Genomic DNA, 24,149 nt, shown 5'->3' with positions numbered 1-24,149 from the left:
TCTTTTTGAGAAGTGATTTCAATGCCCTTTTTGTATTTCTTTGTAGTTGGTATTCTGAGAAGATGCCAGCCACAGATGCTGGTGAAACGTCAGGAAGAAACCCTTCTAGAACATGGCCACATAGCCCGAAAAACCCACAAAAAACTATGTTTTCTGAAATGTAAACACTCTCCCACTGAATGGTCTTCCTCACTGTTCACACTTCAGTATTTATTGGCAGACCATGAATTGTTCTACACTATCTTCAAAGGCTGAATGGTGGTCTTAATGACAACTGTGTTGCCAGCTTGATGGCACTAGTTCTTGACTCTGGTTGACAATGAACATCAACAATTTGGCATTCCCTTCTATGACTGGCTGGATATCTCTCAGAATTCTGAGTGTGTCTGGCAGAAGCTGCCAATTAGAGGCTAGCCCTTGCTTTCCAGGATCAAATAAGATCATAGACTAGGCACATTTTTAGAAGATGTGTTCCCATAAGTGTTAAAAATGTATGTTTGTTACGGCACATGATTTTTCTCAATCTTGCATTTAGTGTGCTCTGTTTTGTGATTAGTCACTGGAAGATGAACATGGGCTTAATTAGCTAATCACTTTGCTAAGGCATGTATCTCTGAGGAAGTATAATTGAGAAGGAGAATAGATTAATCCAAGGAAACACATCTTTCTTTTAATATATAGTTTGATCATTTCCTATCTGATTTAAAGTTTCTCTCATCCTTCAGGTTTGGAGGGAAAGAAATTAGAAACTGACTATAGATGAAGACCGAACTGCTGTGTTTGGATTAGCAGTGACTCAGGACTCTACAGATTTGTCTGATTTATCCTTTCCAACCCTGAAACTACTTGCTTACTGACTGATCCTTCTGAAAGCCACACAGCACATGAAAGTACTGCTATGTAATGATGAAAGTACTGAAGATAAGGAAGTGAGGCCCTGTGAAGACTGGGCATTATGGCTGACCTGAGGGCGGAGTCAGGGCATCACGTCCAAATTACACACATCCCATCTCTGCCTCTGGGTGCCATGATGCCACGTGCTACACCACATGGCATGTGACGTCATAGCACTCCTCTGGCACTGCGTTCACATGACATAGTGCTGAAGGATCACGTAAAGCCCTGCCATTGTGGCTATCACACCCTTTCCAGGGCACAAAAAGGAGCCACTTTTTGTGGTTCCTGTTCATGCCCTGGAAAGGCCAGATTGGGGCCACAGCATGTGGTTGCTGTGGCCCTGATCTGGCTGTAAAAGGGGTGGCTGGAGGCAGCCCCTTTGGGGCTGTTTGCACAGCCCTTAGTGAGTGGACCAGGCTACTTCTATAGAGAAATGAATGACTGAGGACAACTGTTGTAAGAAACAAACTTTTTATTAATTGACTTTAGTGAAACAATGATCTCATTGCATTCTTTTTCTTTTTCTCTTTTGATTCTTATCCCACTGTTTCTATCCTGTGACATGATCCTTAGTGACCAATAAAGAGATGGAAAGAGTGCTTCTGTTAACTAACTTACAATGCACCGCTTTCCCATCTCCCCTCTACTGTGAAGAGGTTATTTTGAGGTTTATGGCACACATTAAGCAAAGCATTTATTCCTAATTTTATTCCTACTAGAACCCCCAACCAGGTTGCCATGGTTTGATCCAAGGAAGATTTATTATAGTCCAATGAACAACTGAGAAAGTATTAACAGAACTGCAGTCCCCAGCTTTCTCTGAGAAGTCATGGCAGTGGAAAGAGTTTCAATCCATTTAATCTGTGTAGTGAAGATAATGTGTGAAAGAGCTTTTGATATTGCCACAGTATTTAAGAAAAGAGACAGGATTCAGTGATCCAGTGATACCCAGTGACTTCCATGGCAGTGGGGCAGTATATCCACTAGTTTTAGTGTGGATTGCAAAGGAACTATCTGAGGTGCTGAGCTCTATCATAGATTCATAGAATGATAGAGTTGGAAGAGGCCACAAGGGCCATCCACTCCAATCCCCTACCACCCAGGAAGACAAAATCAAAGCACCCCCGACAGATGATCATCCAGCTTCTGTTTAAAAACCTCCAAAGAAGAAGACTCCACCACACTCTGAGACAGCGTGTTCCACTATTGAACATTTTTCACCACCAGGAAGTTCTTCCTAATGTTTAAGTGGAATCTCTTTTCCTGTATTTGAATCCATTGCTCTGCCTCTTAGTTTCTGAAGCAGCAGAAAACAAACTTGCTCTTTCTTCAATATAACAGCCTTTCAAATATTTAAACATGACTATCATGTCATCAGGGTTTGAATCTGTGATTCACTGTGGAAACTTACTGGGTGACCTTGGGCAAGTAATATTTTTTTTTCTACTTCAGAGAATGGCAATGGCAAATCAGCTCTGCAGAACTTTGCCAAGAAAACCCCGTGACAGGTTTGCCTTAGGATTGCCATAACAACTTAACAACTTAAAAGCATACAACAACAACAATGTCACCTCTTAATTTTCTCTTCTGAAGGCTAAACATGCCTATCACCATAAGATGATCCTTAAGCCCTTTCACCATTGTGGTCTCCCTCCTTGAAATAGGTTTAGAACCTCTGAAATTTTCTTCAAAGTTCAGACTCAGACCAACAGTAGACTTGACACCCAATGATGTAGGAGCCACCAGCTGCCACAGATGGCATTGCACAAAGAGGTGGTGGCTGTATTGCCAAACCATTAGGACTTCACTTGTAAAGGTCATGATGAATAGCAATCCAAGTCAGCCACAAAGCATCTTGTCAGGATGGATTATGTTAAGGAGTCGCTGGCGGTGTTGCCACCACTGTTTATAAAGGGTGCTGTCTGTTTCTGTTTCTGTCCCCGTTGATCACATTCATCCCAGCACTAAAGTCTCTGTTTAATACTAATTCTTTAAAAATCAGCAAACGAAATCTCTCTCTCTCTCTCTCTCTCTCTCTCTCTCTCTCTCACACACACACACACACACACAGTCACACACATCCAAAATAAAAACTGAAGTGTACAACATTCTGCTTTTAGGTGAGGCTCTGTTGACTTCTTTTTGTCCATCAGAATTTTTTACTTCAGAGCAACTCATGGGGCCCTTTGTCTGCTGGGAACACACCCATGGATTTTAACAGTGCATGGTAAACAGAGTCTGGGCTGCAAAGACCTCAGACATGCTTAATAGTAATGTCATATAAACCAGGCGGACCCCTGCTATGCATCAAAGCAAATGGTTTCCCAAGATGACATCTGTTAAAAATGATAAAATGCACTTAGCGGTTCTTGTGCTGACGTTTATTGCCTTTTGCCTTTCACTAAAATAAATGGGGAGCTGGACCTTGGATGCTTTATTTATTTATTCTAAAAGGAGGAATTTTTCTAGTAAAGAGAAGTATAGTGAGCTGTATAATAAAAGGAGAGTTTTAAAGGAACCATGCATTCATGCACATTTACACATACACATGGAGACATTTTGCTGGGGAGATGGATGATGATAAAGTCAACAGTTCTGTTCATTTACTTAAACACTTGACAGCTCCAAAATGAACAGGAGGTCAGTCTGATGGACTATGTCCTGAGGGGTTGGCCTCAGTGATGTTTCCAATTCTTCTTGCAGTCCTATGTTACTCTTCCCTCCCAGCTTAACCTGTCTTTTGGGCCTGTCTGTCCTACCATATGCCACCATCAGTACCTCTGGTTATCCTTCCCTTTCCCCATTGGTGATGGCTTGATGAGGAGTGATGAATTACAAGCATTCCTGGTAATTGTGACAGCACAGTAAGGGTATCCAGTGAATGCCGAGGAGAGGAAGAGATAAGCAGTTTGCTTCAGAACATCTGTTAGCACAATCTTTGAAGACGTTTGAGCAGTATAGCAAAACCCTTCTGCTGAGATTCAATTATTAGTTCTGACTAGGGTAGACCAATTGAATCAATGGAACTTAACAGAATTATTGTCCATCCCAAGCAACAAGTCATGAGTTCACATGATTTAATGGGCTTCTTCTCTATTTAGGACTAACAATTGGATTTAGGCTTATATATTATTATTTTTATATTGATAGTACCTTCATGGAATTTTTACTTATTTAATGTATTAATACCATCTTTATCCTAATATGGAGCACACTGAATTAAACAACTAATAACCAAGTTATGCCAATAAAACTAGATTATCTGAATTAAAATCAACTGATATGGGTGAAAGTTACTCCACCTGCATTGGATTAGATGTAAGTAAACAAGCAACAGTTGTGTCCTGTTGTCCCGTTAGTTTAGTTCTATTATATTTTCTGGCAGCCTTGACCTTCCTGAAATACAAGGTGTGAAAGATTGATTATTAATCTGTCTGTCTGTCCGTCCATCTGTCTGTCTGTCTTGCTCTCTATGTAAATACCTATCTGAGGATGTCCTGGATAATGTCCCATCAAGAAAATCAAATTCATTGTGTGTTCTAGCTTTTACTCTCCGATGTAATCTATATTTTGTGGGTTCTGTCACCTGACAAGGTAAAACTGCAATTATAAGACATTAGACTTGACAAGAGAATGACTATAGTTCAACAGCAGATTTGGACTTCGGGTGATGAGAGTTATGATGTGGAGATGGGAGAAGATGCTGCAGGAGGAGAGTACCTGCTGTAGGATTACATCCCAGTTCCTCTGATCTTGAGCTCAGAAGGCAACAGTGTGTTGATACTCATGGAAGGCCTTTTGGCTCTCAGCATGCACTTGTCTGAGCAGATGAGAAGTGCTGTCAAGCTGTGGCAATTTCAACTGCAATCTCTCTGGTCTAAGAAGTGGATTCCATTTTAGAAAAATATGTTTAAGTCCATGGCAAAACTGGAAGCTGATGATTCACTCCAATGAGAGTTTGGCGTGCTGCCATGCACTGTTATACAATAAAGATGATCTACAACCCTTACATAGTGTAGTTTTGGAAGCACAATCTTCTTTCCTTATCCCTAAGGCTAATGGAACTTCCAAAATTTATTTTGTCAATCAGTGATAGTTTTTCTCCCCTTTTGGGGAACTAGGAGCTCCTCAGAGAATTGATGGATTCATATGAAAGGATTTACTGAATGGCTACATAAGAAAACTGAAAGATTTTCATACAGAAACTAAGCTGCTCTTAATTTTTATTTCCACAAATTTTGAATATGGCTAGGTCACCTTTAAGCTCTGTGGTGGGGCTATCTTTAAAGATGGTTGGAAATAACAGCTCTAGCTCCAGAAATTCCTTTCTAAATTTCTGTTCTTTAATTTATATGGTTTCATTTAAAGGTCAGCTGGAATTTCAGAGGATATTTTGAAATGAAAAGAGCCTCATCCTTTTTTCAATGACTTTTCAATATAACTTGGAAAAATGTGATAATGTTGCTCTCTTCTGCTATCTCTCTCAGTGGCATTGTTTGCTTTCTCTGAAATTGTCAGACATCCAGATCCAACTGACTACATAATATCAGGCATTATTGTTATTATTATTACTAATTTTTATTAACATACACACCAACTAATACAAAATTTCTCATTTCTATTTACATATTTTTTTTATTTAGTGTACATTTATTTTGTTTCCCCTCCCTTTCATTTCATTTCATTTTGACTTTAACTCACGATGCATCCATACTTCCTACGACTAACCATATACTGAATCTTTACTTGTTCATTTTGTTTTTTCCTTTAATACTGTGCCATATCCTTATCAGATAGCTCCTCCATTAAAATCCTCACGCTTACATTGTATCTTTCTATGTATTGAAAAACCTTTTAACCTTTGTTGGGACAATCAGAGCAGTCCGTTTAAAAACATATCCTATTTGCCTCTATATATCACCTTCAACTTTATATTCTTTGACTTGGTTCCTTTAAGTTGCCTTCAGGTTTCTATCTCTGTTCCCATAGTTGCCGCTTTACCACCTTTTTGATTCATAAATATCAGAACTTTCCCCCGATCTTTTTTCAGTCCCTTATTTTGATCTGAGTTCAATTTCATTGATAATAAGTCCAATTCCGTCATATCATATACTTTTGTTAACCAATCCTATTTTGACAGATTGATTGATTGATTGACAGTATCTTATTTACTTTCCAATATTGAGCATAATGTAACCTTTATAGGCATTATTATTTTCACTATGAGATCTCCAATACAGGAAATACTGCCTTCAGTCTCAGATAGCTTCATTTCCCCCTTGTTGGTATCATTATGTAGTCAAATATGATTTTCTGCTATCTGATTGTTTACATGAGGTGGAGGTGACTTCACATTTTTTAAATACTATGGCGGGGTATAGACCACCAGAAAGAGGTGGCTGCTGGCCACCTCTCTTTTCCAAGTAACCGCACCGCAGCAACCAAATTGTGTGATGCAACTACGTGGAAACAAAAGGATCGCTAAAAGCTGCTCCTTTTAGCGCCACCGCAAACTGCCTGGAAGGTGCGCAGCAGTGATGTCACAGCTGTGTGTGCCATGTATATGGTGCCACACAGCTGTGACGTCCTGGTGATGTCCTAGGGTTGTGGGGCGTCTGGAAACGGTGCCCCGAGACAACCCTAGCACATCGCCAGGACATGTTAAAGGGCCCGTGTGTACAGGGCCTATATTACCTATTTAGGAAGAAGGAAAATTGGTAGAAAAGCACAAAACTTTTAGGAGTGGGGAGGAAGTTTCATGCAGAGAATGGAACATAACTAATTAGAAAGAAAGAATGATTTGTAATTAATTATTTTATACTCTCACCATAGTTCTATTAGATTATGAGCATAATGAGGGATAACCTCATTATTTTGTAGTAAAACTGCAATTTTGGGTGTAACTTTTATAGTTATAGGGCATGGCCTCTCTAAACAGTAGAGTGGGAATATCACTTGATTATGCCACCACCTCCTACTCTCTCTGTTGAGGGTGATTAGGCAATGATGAAGTAGAGAGAAAAAGGGTATATTTTATATCACAGGCCAGCAACATGTAGCATTCATTTTTTTAAAACAAAAGGAATTATAAAGGAACTATTTTAGTTTAGTTTACTAACTATGTTGCAAAGACTCCAGCAAAGATTTCTTTAAAAAAAATCTAATTATAAGGGCAAATAGGTATTTTGGGAGACCTTGGAATTGGAAATTTTTTGGGTCTTCATCTTTAAAAACAACTCTCCAAGCCTTAATTTCTCTGCTTTCTAAGCACATATTTTTTCTGTTATGGAGTGAGATTTAACAAACCTTGATATTGTAGCTTTTTCATCATAGCACAACTTCAGTGGGTTAAGTCCAGCTGTGGAAAATCCCTATCACTTATAGAAAAGGTCTGTCTCCACCCAGTGGCAAGTTGTTCAACATAAAAAAATAGCTGTTGGTAATTGTGTTATTTGAGGGAAGCATATCCTGGCCCCAGATTGATTAGATAGAGTCCAAAATATTATTCATAATATGTGTGTGTTTTCTATCTGCATGTAGAAGTACATCAAAATCTGGATAGTTTTCTCACACTGAAAGAAGTCCCAGATCCAAATTCCAAAGAGCTCCAGAATTTCATTATGAGCCCTGGAGTCAGTATTAAAGGAAAAGTCTTGTTTCATTGATTTTACTGTGAGGAGTTCTGATAGAATGGCAAGATTAGTAAAACACTGATTAAATGCTTCAGTGATCCATAATGGAGCAAAAGGGTATGCTTTTATCAGTACCAAGCTGTTTCATTTCAAAAGCGGTGTTAAAATTAAAGAATAATTGGCACACACAAACTGCCCAAATTTACAAGGCACATTTTACTAGCTATGTGGCAGAGACTCCAAGAATATTCTGGCCTCATGTTCCTTCCTCTCAATCTGTTGCTTGGATTCTACTTACATACTGTAAATCCCTGGATACTTGGATTGTATCTGGAAAGTCCTGAATTTTTGTATTTTCTCCCTGACCTCTTGATTTCATTTAACAGGTCAAATGCTTAACTTCCAGCAGTTTTCCATCAGCATCTAAAGGGACAACAACATAAAAGAAGGCTTTTTGAATCCCCCATAAAAATGATAACCACAAGACCTCAATCCATATGAAGGAGATAACAGCCCTTTTGGCTTCCTCACAATCAGAACATGAACTACTTTATTATAAGCTTTATGTCCCCAAGGAACACTAATTTAAAATATACCCTCTCTGGCTCAGTTGAGAACCACACTCTTCAAAATGCCATTTCAAACAAAAACACACACTCACACACACACACACACACACACACACACACACTCACACACTCACTCAAGTACTATTTTTCAAGATAAACTTGGTGGGAGTCCTGAGATGTCATTTGATAACAGGGCAGGGGAATTTAATCTCCTAGCTATTAGCCTGAGGCCTGTTCACTTGAACGCTTAGATAATGACTACTTAGAAATAATTGAAACCCAATGTCATATTTTGTCCATTAAAAACAGTTTTGGGATGGGATGGAGCATGAAAGCAGATAGCTGGGGAAATCATAGCTTTCCCCCCATTTTTTACCCCCCCCCACTCCAATGTATTTGCTGTGGGGTTCTAGATAAACGATTGTGATTGCAAACTCATATTTTGAAGCACATTCGTGAAAAGTAGTTGAGTATCAGGAAAACTGTGGGTAAGGGACAAGTTACGTAGGTCTCTCCATAGAGAAATCTTGTAGTACCTTTGAGACTAACTAAAATAAATAAATTGGCAGCATGAGTTTTTGTAGACTTCAGTCTACTTCCTCAGATGCATTTGGTGGAGTGGAAGCCAGGTACAGACATATATATGTAGGGTTGCCATAATTCTCTCCAACCAAACCGGGACAAAATGTAGGATAAAATTTAGCCCAAATGTAGGACATTTAAGAAAAATGGAGGACATAACCAATTAGAAGCCAAAAACATTATTATTTTTTTAAAAAAAACACATTAACATAAATCCTTATACAGTACTGTATTATAGAGACCTTGTTGCACCTCTGAGACTAAATGCATCTGAGGAAGCAGACTCTTTCAGTTAATAAATAATAATAATAATAATAATAATAATAATAATAGAATTAAGGGACATGTAGATTTGGGAGCACCTCTGAGACTAAATACATCTGAGGAAGCAGGCTCAGTTAACAACAACAACAACAACAACAACAACAACAACAACAATAGAATTAAGGGACATGTAAATTTTGGAGCATGTCTGAGATTAAATGCATCTGAGGAAGCAGACTCAGTTAGGGTTGCCACGTCCCGCCTGTAGGCGGGACAATCATGTTTTTTGAGCCCTGGGAGCGCCCCTGCCCGGTTTTGCAATGTTGTCCCAGGCCCTGCCCTTCCCCACCATTTTATTTTTATTTTAGTTTTTTTAAAGTTTCCAACCTTCCCACCATTTTGGAGGGCTTTCTGGGTGGCAGGGTTTCATTTTTGCTTGGCCCTGCCACCACATGTGATCTGGGCCAGTGGCGCGCATGTGCGCAGAGTCCCTCCTCTGCCAGGCCTGGGAGCTGCTCCTCCACATGGCTGTAGAGGAGAGGAGGCTTTTGTTCTGGCCAGCACGCCCTGGCAGCGCTGGCCTGGCCGAGACTCATGGCGCCGCCAGCCTCCTGGCCTCTCTCCAGGCAGCCTTGAGAAAAGGAAGGGAAGAGGAGAGCAATGTTACTGATTTGTGCACATAAAATGGGGGAAAAAAATGGAGAAAGAGAAATGGAAAAAGACAATGAGAAAAGTCACAAAGCCAGTGATTGAATTATAGAGGAAGAAAATGTAGACATACACTCTGATCATTGTATTAGTCCCCTTTAATAATAATAATAATAATAAAATTTTTATTTCTATTTCTCGCCTCTCCCTGTGGATCGAGGAGGGATCACAACAGTATCAGCAGTACAAATTACAATGTGCACAATAGGATAAAAACAGCATTATTTAATAATATAATACTAATCAACCAGCAGCGTTGCTGTAGGAGAATTAACACATCCAAATCGTTGTCTGTTTTCTGTATTATCAAATCAGAGTGGGAATATTCAACTATAGCAGGTCTAATGGATATGTCCTCCAGAAGAGATCCGTCTTTAATGCCTTCTTAAAGGCTTCTAGTGTGGTAATAAGACAGATCTCTTCCGGTAAGTTATTCCATAATTTTGGGGCCGTGGCTGTAAATGCTTTGTGGGAAGTAGTGACCAGTCTAGTTTTTGTGTATTCCAGCAGTTTCTTCCCTGAGGTTCTGAGAGTGCAGGGCGGATTGTGTAGGGAGAGGCGTTCCCTTAAGTAACTCAGGCCAGAGCCATGAAGGGCTTTAAAGGTAATGACCAACACTTTGTATTGCGCCCGGAAGTTAATCGGCAGCCAGTGTAAAGATTTTAGTATTGGTGTAATATGGTCCGATCTGGATGTACCTGTGACCAATCTGGCTGCAGCATTTTGAATTAATTGAAGCTTCCAAACTTGGTACAAAGGTATGTAGAGCGCATTACAGAAGTCTAAACGAGAGGTTACCAGTGCATGTACCACTGCTTCAAGGTCTTTCTGAGCCAGGTAGGGGCGAAGCTGGCGTATCAACTGAAATTGATACTAGGCACTCCTGGCCACTGCCTCCACATGAGATGTCAACTGTAGAGATGAGTAACTGTGAACCTCGTCCTTTAGGGGAAGTGTGACCCCATCCAGGACTGGTTGCCAAAACTCCCCACCCGTGCCAGAGGTTCCTATCGCAAATACCTTAATGTTGTTATTTGAATACTATAGAACATACTTTGGATAAAATAGAAGAGGATGGGAAGTCTAAGGGCAGCACATGTGGATTTTATTTGTGGCAACCCTATCTTTTCCTCATTTTTGATTGTCTCATCAATCCACTTTCTACAGATGGATAGACTTAATTAAGGATGCCATTGACCCTGAGTTTGCAAGACCTGAGCAGGGCTGTTGATAAGAGGATGACTTTGAGGTCTCTCATTTATAGGGTTGCCATATGTCAAAGTTGACTGATAGCAAATAGAATCACCAACAAACCTTTCCTTCCCATGATCTGAACCAAGAATGAAGAAATGAAAAACTGTTGCACTCTACACACCCTGCATTCTATACAAAATTTGGGAAAATAAAAAAAATATAAAAAATATAAAAAAGGAAAATAGAGCATCAACTTTACTTGGGGTACAAGACCAGTTAATTCAGGACTACAAATCAGAGGAGAAATTCAACAAGGAAAGATTCAGATGCATTCTTAAGAGCAAAACATGGTTTTGCCTGAGAGTCTTTCTGATTCTGTTGACTAAGTCACAGCTGCCCTGTAAAAAACCCTATATTATAGTTTTAAAAATCATCCATAATTGCTTTAAGTATATAGTTATATAGCTACATCTGAATGAAGTGAAAATCTCTTAAGTAAAACACACATTTACTTGATTTCATATGCATTTCACTGACAATACAGACACTGGTACAAATAAAACAGCTTAATTGCAGTGTTGACCCTATTTCAATTGTTTGTTGACAGATGAATTGATAACTTGCAACTGACATCTCTGCTGATGATTTAATTATCTTCATTTAAATGGCTAGAGCATTGCAAGACCCAGGGCTGAAAATCTATGAAGTCATTCTATTTTAGCAACTGAGTCACCCAGCTTTCTTTATGAAACCTGAACTTATTATGAGTTTGTGAGCACAATTAAGCTTGGCAGGAAACTGATTAAATGCTGACACACCGAACAAAGTATCCTATGATCTGGTACTCTCAGTCTTTTTGATAAATGCCAGTGCTTTGTCCAGATTTCCTTAGGGAACTAAGGGGGTAGAAATCAAGGTTTTGATCAGATGTTCAAAGCAAGCCACAATACTTGGCCAGTGAGTTACAGTTCAAGCCACTGACTCAGCCCACTTTGGTCCTGTGCAGACTGGCTTTAAAGGTCATGTTGGAGGTGGAGGTGGGGCATAGTGTCCATATGACGCATGCCCTGGCTCTGCCCCCACAGCGGTATGACACCATGCACTGCGCCGCATGGTCGCAGCATCACAACACTCCTCTGGCGCTGTGTCCACATGATGCAGCACTGAAGGAGTGCTATAAAGCTGTGCAGATATCATTCCCTTTCCAGGGCACTAAAAGGAGCCACTTTTTGCAGCTCCTGAAAAGGCCAGATCGGGGCCGCAGCATGTGATTGCCATGGCCCTGATCTGGCTGTAAAAGGGGTAGCTGATACCCTTTGAGGCTGTCTGCACAGCTCCATAGTCCCTTGGTTGCTCATGACCTGTGCATATTAATTTCCCCATAATGAATTTTAGTCACACATATCATTCTTATGTTTATAACATATATGCTGATTAAATAATTAGAATAATCAGACTGAAGATGACTAAAGGCTAGGAAGATTTTATAGTGATTTGAGCTTTAATTTGTAGCTCTAGAAAGTTTTTTCATGGAACAGCTGGACAAGGAGTTTGCAAACTGACAAGGGCTGGCATGCCTGAGAGTTATTACACTGGGGCAAATGGGTAATATTTCCATTTGGACCCTCCTACATGCCTGTAGACCCACTCATTACTGAAATGCCCACTCCACAACCCTTCCCAAATTGGAATTGGTCTTTTGGTATGAGAGAGTTTTCCACTTCAGCTTATGTTCTATCATTAAGATATATTTTCTCCTTCTCTACATGAGAAAGAGAGGTCTCCTGGAACCTGGGCCTTTGTGAAGTGTTGATGTGTGTGGCAAAGTAATTTCAAGTGCAAAAGTGCTCATCTATGAGAACTATGCTATGTTCCATTTCTTCTTCCAGAGCTGACCTCTCTCTTCCCTCCATGAAAATCCAATGAAATCCAATGAATTTCTGTCTCAGTTACAAGGACCACCCTATTTCTTCACCAAATGTCAGTGTTAATTGCTTTCAAATGTTAGTACCTCTGACATTTCAAGGGGACATTGGAAGGCAATAAGGTTTGAGTTTTGGGAGGCTGAAAACTAATCTGCAATCTTAACCATGTTTGCTTTGGGACTCACAACAAACCCTTATGATAAGTAGCCCTTTAGGTCAAATCAGTTTATTAATCCCCTTGATTTCACCAAATACCCAAACACTCTTTCATTTTCTTTCTTGGACTTTGTTCGAAATAAAGCAACATCAAGACATCAGTAGGGGGTATTCATTTTCTTTTAAAAGGTTCCCTACCTAATAGTTTTGTAAAACACTCTCCACAAACTGACCCATTTGAAAAACAATACTGTCAACAGTAGGGTGATTTAGCAGACGGTCCAAGGACATACAAGCACAGAGAGGCTTTCAATCCCTCTGACAGCCTTTCTATCAGGTGCTAATGAATTAGTTCTAGATGTTCATCTGCAGAACTTGTGACTTGGGCGCGTTACATAGTTCTGTGAAATATTTAGCCTTCTGTGTCAGTAAGCTCTGGTACCATAACAAACTACAAATCCTATAATCCTATAGCTCTGAGCCATGGCAGTTAAAGTGGTATCAACTTGGATTATTTCTGCAGCATAGATATAGTCTTAGTTTGTTCTGTCTCCATTCTCATTTTAATGTGAGCTCTCATGTTAGAAGAGGTATGCCAGTCAGGAAAGGACTTGCTGCTACTACTTCTCTTCTTAGCCTCTCAATCCTCTCTGTTTTCTTGGGATGTTAGAGTCCTACTCAGCCTCTGTACTGCAAACATTTGGTGTAGTGATCTGATCCTCGAGGTTGCTGATTAAGGAGGCAGAGCACAGATAGGGAACTTATTGGTTGCTTGTAGGCCCTCTGCTTTTCTGTCTGTAGCTTTGGGTTCACTAACATCTTGCTCCATTGCACTCTAGTCTCTGAAGAAGCTAGGGAGCATAATAAGGAAGGGTGATTTATTATTATTATTATTATTATTATTATGCTTTATTTATATAGCGCTGTAGATTTACACAGCACTGTACAAGCAAACAATAAAATAGATAAAGTAAACCTGCCCATGGTGTACAGTCTAAGAAATAATAGCATAATACATATAAATAATACATAACAATACAGGAAAGGTTTCAATAAAGTAAAGTAGGCAACAAATTAAAAATGTCAAATAACAAATAATAGTCACACAATGCCTGAGAACGTGTCTCTGAACAGGATGGTCTTCAACTCAGTTTTGAAACTGGTTAAAGAGTCGTGTTCGTGGGGGAAGGAGATTCCAGGAGTGAGGGGCAGCAAGTGAAAAGGGACGAATCCAGGATGGGGCAATGAACATCCTAGGCTGAGACAGAACGGAAGGCACGAGTGGGAAGGTGAGGAGAAAGAAGTTTGATAAATAAGGAGGGGTCAGCCCATGCAGGGCTTTAAAAGTCAACAACAGGAGCTTATACTGAATACAGAAGGGGAAGGAGACCCAGTGAAGGGGTAACAAAAAAGGAGAGATATGGTTGGAGCAGTGAGCGGATGTAATAATGCATGCAGTTGAATGCTGGACAGAAATTAAAGGATGGAAGTGAGAAAGAGGAAGCCCTGCCAGAAGGATCTTACAGAAATCAAGTCGCGAGACCATTAGGGCATGGACCAGAATCTTGGCAGTAAAGGCAGAGAGAAATGGTTGGATTTTGGCAATATTGTATAAAAAGAATCTACATGCCTTATCTGTAGTCTGGATCTGGGGTATACATGACAGAGAAAGGTCAAAAATAAAACCAAGACTACGGGCTTCCTGGACTGGTCGAATAGAAATATCATCAACAGAAACAGAAAAGAGCATTGAAGAGTAGACTTAGGAGGAAAAACGAGAAGATCTGTTTTGGACATGAGCTTCAAGCATCGATGTCACATCCAGTGAGAGATAGCTGTAAGACAAGATGAAACTTGCTGTACAAGACCCGGGGAAAGGTCAGGGGTGGAAAGATACAGCTGAGTGTCATCGGCGTACAAATAATAGGAAAAACCAAAAGAACTAATGAGTTTACCTAGGGACAATGTGTAGAGAGAAAACAAAAGGGGACCTAAAACAGAGCGCTGAGGAACTCCAACAGATAAGGTAACAGAGGACCAGGTCTTACCCATGACCACTGCAAAAGATCTATCTGACAAATAACATATAAACAAATCAAGAACAGAGTTCGAGAACCCAAGTTCAGAAACTATGTCAACTAGAAGACTGTGATCAATGGTGATTTGGAAGCTATCATGTCAACACTCCTTAATCTTTCACTACTCCCTAATGACAACAGGCCTGTCACACACAGAAGTAGGGAAACCAGGGAACATTCTGTGAGCTTGCAGCTACAGAATCAATTTGAATCTCTCTCTATTATCAAGGATGATGAGGAACAGCAGCAGGGACTGACTTCAGGGACAGAGCAGGGGAACCTGGGAGTACCACCAAAGGGAACAGCCACTGCTAAGCCTCGGAGGAGGAGTGTGGTGGTGGTGGGGGACTCCTTGCTGAGAGGCACTGAACCAGTGGTTTGTGGGCCTGACCAGATGTCTCGGGAGGTGTGCTGTCTCCCTGGGGCAAAGATCTGTGATGTGACAGAGAGGCTGACAAGACTTGTTAAGCCTACTGACCGTTAACCCTTTCTTTTGGTTCATGTGGGAACCAATGATACTGCAAGGCACAGCCTTCAGAATATCATAAGGGATTATGAGGCTTTGAGTAGGAAGTTGAAAGAGATGGATGCACAGGTTGTCATCTCATCTCTTCTCCCAGTCAAAGGGCATGGTTCAGGAAGGGAGAGGAAAATAGCAGAGGTGAATAACTGGTTTTGTAGATGGTGCCACTGAGAACGATTTGGATTTTTGGATAATTGTTTGAGGCTCCATGAGGAGGGATTTCTGGCAAGGGATAGGTTGCATCTCACACCACTTGGCAAAAAGGTTTTTGTCAATAGTCTCAAAAATTCGATTAGGAGGGCTTTAAACTGAGTTATGTGGGGGAGGGAGACAGTATACTGAAAGGCAAAATGGTTGGAGAAAATAGTCAAACTGTCATAGAGGGAACAAGACAAACATTGCAAGGACCCAAAAGTGGGAGGCAAAAAAACTTGCACAGGCAGCAAGTAAAGGGGACACAGGGTCTGTGATGTCTCTACACTAATGCACAGAGTATGGGAAATAAGCAAGATGAACTTGAACACCTAGCTCAACAAAGCAAATATGATATAATAGGCATCATTGAAACCTGGTGGGATGACACTCATGATTGTAATGTAGGAATACAGGGGTATAACCTTTTCAAGAGAAATAGGCCAAACAGGAAAAGAGGAGGAATAGCCTTATATGGCAGGGATATTTACACCAGTGATCCAGGACACCAATCCTGGAAGCCAGGTGGAGAATATCTGGATAAAAATTAAAGGGGAGGGAAACAACAGGGATGTTATGGTGGGAGTCTACTACAGACCCCCAAGTCTGATGGAGGAATTGGATAATGTTTTTCTAGAACAGATGACCACACACTCAGAAAGGAGAGATGTAGTAGTGATGGGTGACTTCAACTATCTTGATATTTGCTGGAAGTCAAACTCAGCCAAATCCTCAAGGTCTAGCAAATTCCTCACTTGCCTCAAAGACAATTTCATTGTCCAAAAGGTGGAAGAAGCAACAAGGGGGTCAGCTATTTTAGATCTGATCCTAACCAACAAGACAGAATAGGGGGTCTGTCACTATCTTAGAGGGTCTGTCACTTCTGCAGAGGGGAGAGGACATCATGGACCTAGATTTCACCAGGATGTTGTTGCTGCTGTGGTTGCTGTTGTCATTATTTTTAATTGCCAACAAGTCAACTTTTACTTGAGATGATTCTATAAATGAGAGATTTCCAGGTCATCTTGTTATGAACAGACATGCTCAGGTTTTCCAAAGTTGGGACCACGGTTTCCTTGATTGAAACTATATGGTTTACTTGATTGAAACTTTCCACCTGTAACACTGTCTTTCTTTCTTTTTTCCTTCTGCATTCTAACTTACCAAGCATTATTGTTTTTTTCTAGTGAGTTTAAGCATTGGACTATGACTCTGCAGACTAGGGTTTGGCCATAGCAACCCATGCAGGAAAGAAAGTGGATGTTATTTTAGCCTGCATTAATACAAGCATAGTTTCAAATCTGAGAGAAGTAATAATCCCACTATATTCAGCACTAGTCAAGCCTCATCTGGAATACTGTGTCTAGTTCTGGGTGCCTCCATTTAAGAGAGATGAAGACAAGTTGGAGTGGGTTCAGAGATGGGCAATGAAGATGATACCAAGTATGGAGAACAAAAAAATATGTGGAAAGGTTGAAGGAGCTGGGCATGTTCACCTTGGTGAAGAGGAGATTGAAGGTTAACTTGGGCACTGTACAGACGGGCCCTATGGGGCGCCATTGTTACGTGTGAGGGACGGTGCTTCCAGACGCAACTCGCCCCTCTCACATGACGAGGGCATCAAAATGGTGGTGCCCTGTACATACGGGCGCTGCCATTTTGACGTGACAGATGCCTAGCGTCCGCACGTCCCAGTGCCTTTGTGACACTGTAAGTGCGCCATTGGCGCCTTGCAGCATCACAACCGCACCACAGAAAGAACCCGCTTTTTGTGGGTTCTTTTTGCTGTGCAAGGGAGCCGCGCAGTTTGTGTGCTGCGGCTGCCTCATGCAGCAAACCAGGGTGGCGGGAGACCGCCCTTTTTGGGCAGTTTGTATCCTGCCATGGTTATGCTCTTTAATACTTAAAGGGTTGTCATAAAAAGAGGAGGGTGCAGGGCTGTTCTTTCCTGCCTCTGAGGTTAGGACCAAGTGTAAAATAGTATTAAATTATGGGAAGGTTATCGTGTCCACCCATGAGAGTTCTTCGTAGAAAAATAATCCAGGCTTATCAGTGGAGGAATCATAAGAAAGCTTAACAGCCAGCTAAGCCCTCCTTCAGTTCAGCAGGTCAGGTCATGTTCAGAGAAAGAAGGAGAAGCAGAGGAAAGGCTTTATAGGTGCGTTATACAAGCGCCTAAAGTACGTACCGTGTACGTACTAGGGTTGCCCGGGGGCATCTCTTCCAGACAACCCCAACCCTAGTACGTACAGGGTACATACAAAATGGCAGCGCCCATTCTAGATGGGTGCCGCCATTAGGACGTCATGTATGCACCACCTCCAAATGGGGCAGCGCGGACGTGATGTCCTCGTGCCATGCAAGGGAGTCTGGGACGCCTTTTTCGTGGCCCCGGAAGGAGCTCCAAAATGGAGCTCCTTCTAGGATTTGCATCGCTGGTGCAGCCTTTATATGATTGCACCAGTGATACAAGGCAGAAAGGGGCCGAGCGGCCCCTTTCTCCTCCTCCCCGCTGCCATCGGGTGTCCTTGGGACATGAAGCCCCAAGGACACCCCTTTCCAGGCCGCAGGGAAGCGGCCTTTTGCCGCTTCCCCGCGGCCTGGAAAGCGGCGGATTGGAGCCTCAGAGGCTGCTGCTGTGGCAGCTGAGGCCCCGATCCGGTGGGGAAAGGGCCGGATACAGGCCACCCCAAACGGGCGGTCTGTAACGCGCCAAGGTCTTAGAAAAAAGCAGAGGCACAGGCATCTATCCCAAGATAAAGTGAGAAATTGCAATCAAAGTGATAACAATAACAACAACAAACAACAACAGTGATGTTTATTAATAATGCCCTTTTCACAAAGGGAGGAACAGCAGGCCTTACATAATCAAGAACCTGAAACAATAAAACACAACACTATAATATACCAAAGATAAAATCCTCACCACCCCACCAATCGCTACCCGTCTCAGCAACCTTAGATTCATGCTTCTCATATTTCATGTTCCTATGTTTTATGTTCTTTGGACTTTCCTTCATCTCTGAGCATGCCTATAGCTGAATATTCTTTCAGCTTGAGTCCAGCTGCATCATTAGCCGCAGGGATACCCATACTTGTGCTCTGCCTTTCCCTAGTAACTCACTGAATGTCTCCTGACTGGGGAGTTTCATCTTCTGGCACTGTCTCTTTTTTCTTTTTGGATTGTCTCATCATATAGTTTTCATAGTAAAAGATATTCAAGAGTGGTCTATTGTTGTCTCCTTCTGTACAGTACTAACATATGTTAGCTATGGTGCCACTATTGTTGTCTCAGAGAGATCCTCCAACAATGTCCATTCCCACTATTGTTGCTGCCCAGTAGCTGTTTGCCACATTTAGTCTGGCTCTTCAGCAAAAGTCTGTCTGAAGTAGGAGACTCTACCAGCAGCACTGATACCAGCAGCATAACCTCTTGCCTCAAAGGAGCATGCAGTCCCACCACTGTATAAAGGTATGCCATGGTGGGTAGTCTGACCATGACAATATTCTAGGTATAGTTGAATGGAAAGTTCTCAAAGAAACTTTTCAACCTTGAATTTGGGCAACTTGGCGATGGAAGTCAGGCATAGAAAAAGCTCCCTAAAACAACAGCCATTCTTCTTTTTCACTACTGCTGCCTTCAGTTCTATAGTTCTTCTTATGGCTGGGCTTCTCAGAAAGATCCTCCATCTTCAGACAGGACATCGTCTGCTTCCTTTTACCCTCACTGGTCAATTTCACAAGTGTGAAGGGGCTATGCTAGATGCCACCTCTATTTCATCAGGTACTATACTCTGTCACAGTCAAATTGCACTTCTATGCTTCTAAATTTCAGTAGCAGCAGCGAAATCCTTTTCAGGATTTTTTTTTTTAAAAAACAAGACACCCAGAGAAAATTGTGCTTCTGGGATGCTTCCAGGAGTGTGATTCTGCTTTAAAAGAATATTACAGTTTTTCCTGCTGCTGCTGCTGCACTAGCACAAAAAGTTGATGGCATGGGACCATTATTGGTTAGGGATGGATGACATCAGAACCTGGAGGAGCATGTAGGCCATTGGCCAGATATGTCCCATCTATCTGGCCAATGGGCTACATTCTCCTCTATGTTCTAATGTCATCCATCCCTAATCTGAAGCAGGGTTGAAGCAGGATCTGCCAAGCAGATCTTCCTCAGATATTTTCTGAATATGATTTATAATGGATATTTTAGGTGAGAGGAAGCAGCACTCAGAGCAGCTAGGTGATTCAATTCTTGAAATGGAAAGAATATTCATATATATTAGAAAAATGGTCAAACGGGCATTCCCAAAAGTCCCAAAATGTGAATAGTCTTTGAAAACTGCACAGTTTTGATGACTTTCTTGCAGTGGGAAGAAAATTGCTAAAATTACTTGTTGCTTCCTTTTGAAAATGAAAGTAGAGGAAGTAGATTCCTAGTGAATGCGACCAGCAGCAAATAGGGAAAACTATGACCACCATTTTCATGCTCTTCAGTTACTCATATGCTCCCCTTGATGTCTATGTCTGCAAATGAAGTGACAAAAAGTAGCATTTTGATACTCTTTTATAGTGCACTGACACTTCTTTAATTGCCCTTGCTCTATCCTATGGAATCCCAGGATTTGTAATTTTATTATAATGTAGTTAGAATTCTTAAGCAGACAGTTCCAGCACTGTAGTTTAGGGAAACACAGATAATTCTAAGTCCCTCCCCATGCTACAAATCCCACCATTCCTTGAGATGGAGCCTTGGATGTTATGTTGGTATCAAAGCATTATAACGGTGCAGTGTGGATATTCTAAAAGTTGCTGGGAGATCAAATTAGCTCAGCTCTGGTTACACCTTTATTAAAGGGGTGGGGATATGCATCCTAACCAAAATCAAGATGGAAATAAGGAAATGTGGTTATTGGGTATAAACTCAAGTGATCCCCTAGAACTATTGATATCTAAAGTGGCATTTCTAGTAATTCAGAACTTTGCAAATCTGAAAATATGGTGTGGGAAAGCATTCACAGTTGAATCCTTGTTCAGAATTTTAACAAGAGGCATTGTATCAGAGTGAAAGAATGGGAGGGGGAGGAAGTCTGAGCACATCAACAGGAGCTCTTCTCCGCCTAAAAACTGGCAAGCTGCATTTGCTTTGGCTCCTGCTGTTGGCTTGAAAATAAGCAACAGCTGGAGCCCAGCAACAAGAAAAACCCCAAAGAACTCTCATCCTAGTTTTGCTTGCAGTCTAAGCTTTAATTAACTTCATCATCCTCTTATTAAAATCAAACTCATTTAATGGGGCTTTTTGCCTCATTCCTTTTGTTCACAGTACATTGATCCCATGGAGCCTTTCTTGGAAAGATCAATGGAACTGGAGATTACCTGGATACCTCTTGACACTGATGCCCTGTTATTCATGGAGAATCATCTGAAGCACAGTTAGCTTGCAAAAAGCCACAACATATGGTCCTGCCTCAAAGGGGAAAGAGGCAGCTTTTTTGTATTCTAAATGTGGAAATATATTCTTGAATTCAAATAAAACCACACTCACTTGATTACCTAATGATCTTGAATTCAGATTTTGTACACACACTCTTCTCAGGGGAGTTTGGTGAAGGGGAGCAGGTCAAAATTGCTAATATCTTTATTAGGCTAAACCTGTTTTGTTTTTGTTCAGTGTAAGTTTTGAAGTGCACATGAAGTCTGAAAACCTCTCATTACGGTTACCAAGAGATATATTGGATTTCTATTCAGATTATAGTATACTTTAAGTCTGCATCCATGCTATGGTTTTTTAAAAAATAATTGAGAAAGGTGACACATCTGGACAACTCATTGAGTAAATGGTCAACAGCCACAAGATTTTCCAGGACTTTGTCCTTTTTTAAAAAACAAAACAAAAGCTAAGGCCCTATACTGACTGGTACTTTGGGCCAGCATGAGGGCAGAGTTGGGGTGTAGTATTCTTATGACTCATGCCTGACTCTGCCCCCTCCCCCCAGGGTGCCCTGATGCCACATGGCACATGGTGTCATGGTACACCTTTGGCGTTGTGTCCAGATGACGCAGCGCTGAAGAAGCATCATATAGCCACAACACCACAGCTATGGCACCCTTTTGAGGATGCAAAAAGGATCGCTTTTTGCGGCTCCTTTTAGAGCCCTCGAAAGGCTGGATCGGGGCTTGTCTAGCCCCTATGTTTATATACAAACTTATCTTTTTGCACAAAAGAATTTGAGTTTTGCGCAAACCTCAGTATTGTTGAAAAGAGCATACCTTGTACAGTGGATCCTTGTTATACGCTGGGGTTTGGTTCCAAGATCCCCCGTGTATAACAAAATCCGTGTATGCTCAAGTCCCATTAAGTATAATGACATAGCAAAATGGTGTCCCTAATAAAAAGTGGAACATCAAGGTAAATTTATACTTTTTTGGAACATTTTCAAACCGTGTATGCTTAAATCCGTGTATAAAAAATCCGTGTATAAGAAGGGCCGACTGTACCAAGTTTTTAAAAATGATTTTCTAACAACCCCCCCCCCCAAAGTACCCCCCCTCAGCCAAACAAACCATCAAGATATGTGCAAAAATTCTCATAATTTCAGCCAGTGGGAAGATTTTTCAAATGATTTTGTTTTCCATGCAAGAACAAAATGAACATTGTACCTCTAATCTACAGACATAGATTAAGATACTAGATAATGTGTGCTCCTCTGTACCCTTCCGTATCTTGAAGGAATGGGGGGGGGGGAGAGCTGCAATCAGGCAGCAAGAACTTCCTGCCATCCCTGCTGCAGTTCAGTTCAAAGAGAGTAAGTAGGACTGCCATTAGCAACCAACAATACACATGCAAATCACTCCAGATCACACAATATATATAGCCAAGTCCTTTCCAGGCAAACATTCTCTGAAGATGCCAGCCACAGATGCTGGAGAAACGTCAGGAAGAAACTCTGCTAGAACATGGCCACATGGTCCGAAAACCCCACAAAAAACTATGGATGCCAGCCATGAAAGCCTTCAACTTCACATAAGTAGGATAACATTCAAGATCCACAAAACAGTGATACTTTACTGGGCAACCCAAATGCACAAAACACATGTTGCAAGCTTTTTGGGCTCCACTGGCTTCTTCATCAGGCAAAGATGTTTAAAAAATCAAACAGGAGGGGAAAGAATTGTGATGATGTTAGTCACAAGCCTACATTTTGAAGATATTTCTGTTCTCAGTTCAGCTTGTACAGGAAGGGACTTCATACAGGTGGGCCTCTTCTTCTGGCCATACAGGTACTTCAGGAAGACTTTTTTCAAAATCCCATTAGCAAGACAAAAAGAGATGTTTCTCTTGAGTTCCACCTTGCCCCAATCCTTTGTGAAGCTAAATCCTCCTTTATTAGTTTGAGAGCACCGTCTTTCTAAGGAAGCCTTCAATGTTTATGCATCAGGAAACAGTTTAGGTGCTGTTTTGGTAAAGCATACCAAATGTGCTCCAGATTTTAAAAGAAAAACGTTTTACCATTGTTGGTGGTAGGAACCTCAAATGGTCAAGTCCCAGTCCATTGCCCCTCTCTATAGGTCTCCCCTGATGTGGCTAAAATGTGGTCTATTTCATCCAGAAATCATATCCAAGAGTAGTTGTGTTGGCCATGTAGCAAAGTACAATAACATCCAAGATCTAAAAAAACATTGATACCTTATAACAGTGATATACTTTATAACACTGATAACAGTGAGTGCCATTCTTATTCTCCTGCCTCTCTCTGAAGTAAACTGCAATGGGACAAAAGAAGTTTCCACTATCTGCTCCCCTCCATTGTAGCAGTAGCCCCATGGAGCTTGGGGAATGGTATTGGCTAGGGTGCAAGAGGCTGGAGAACCACCCCTTCACCATAAACAGGGTATATACAGCAGGCATACATCACAGAAATGGAAAGGATCACAAGGGCCATCTAATTCAGTGCCCTGTCATAGAGGTATATATAGCTACACCACTCCAGAGCAATGACCATTCAACCTCTGTTTAAAGACCTCCAAAGAAGGCGAGTCCATCACCTTATTTGTATTGTATTTATATTGTCATCTGCGATGGCTGCATCCTCACTGCTGCACTCTGTGCTGTCATTAACAATTCACATTGTCCTAGCACTTTAGTAAATTTGGAAAAAAAGCAAGGCATCACTGGGTGAGGTATCCTAGGAACTTCTGAAGGCCAAAGAAACAAAGACATTTCAGGTTAGTTTTTGGAAGATTCATTGGGGGACAACTAAAGAATTTGGCACACAAATGTGCTTTTTTGCAGATTGCTCCAATATTAAATTCCATATTTAAGTATAACCAAAGAGTACACAGGGGACACTTCAACCTAGACACAAGGATAATATGTACTTCACAGAGCAGCTACAGTGCTAAATAAAAATGAGATGGGCTTTCATTTGCTG

The sequence above is a fragment of the Sceloporus undulatus genome, chromosome 1 (genome assembly GCF_019175285.1).
Source record: "Sceloporus undulatus isolate JIND9_A2432 ecotype Alabama chromosome 1, SceUnd_v1.1, whole genome shotgun sequence".
In the NCBI taxonomy this organism is placed as follows: Eukaryota; Metazoa; Chordata; class Lepidosauria; order Squamata; family Phrynosomatidae; genus Sceloporus; species Sceloporus undulatus.
Note: the sequence above shows the minus strand (reverse complement) of the source record.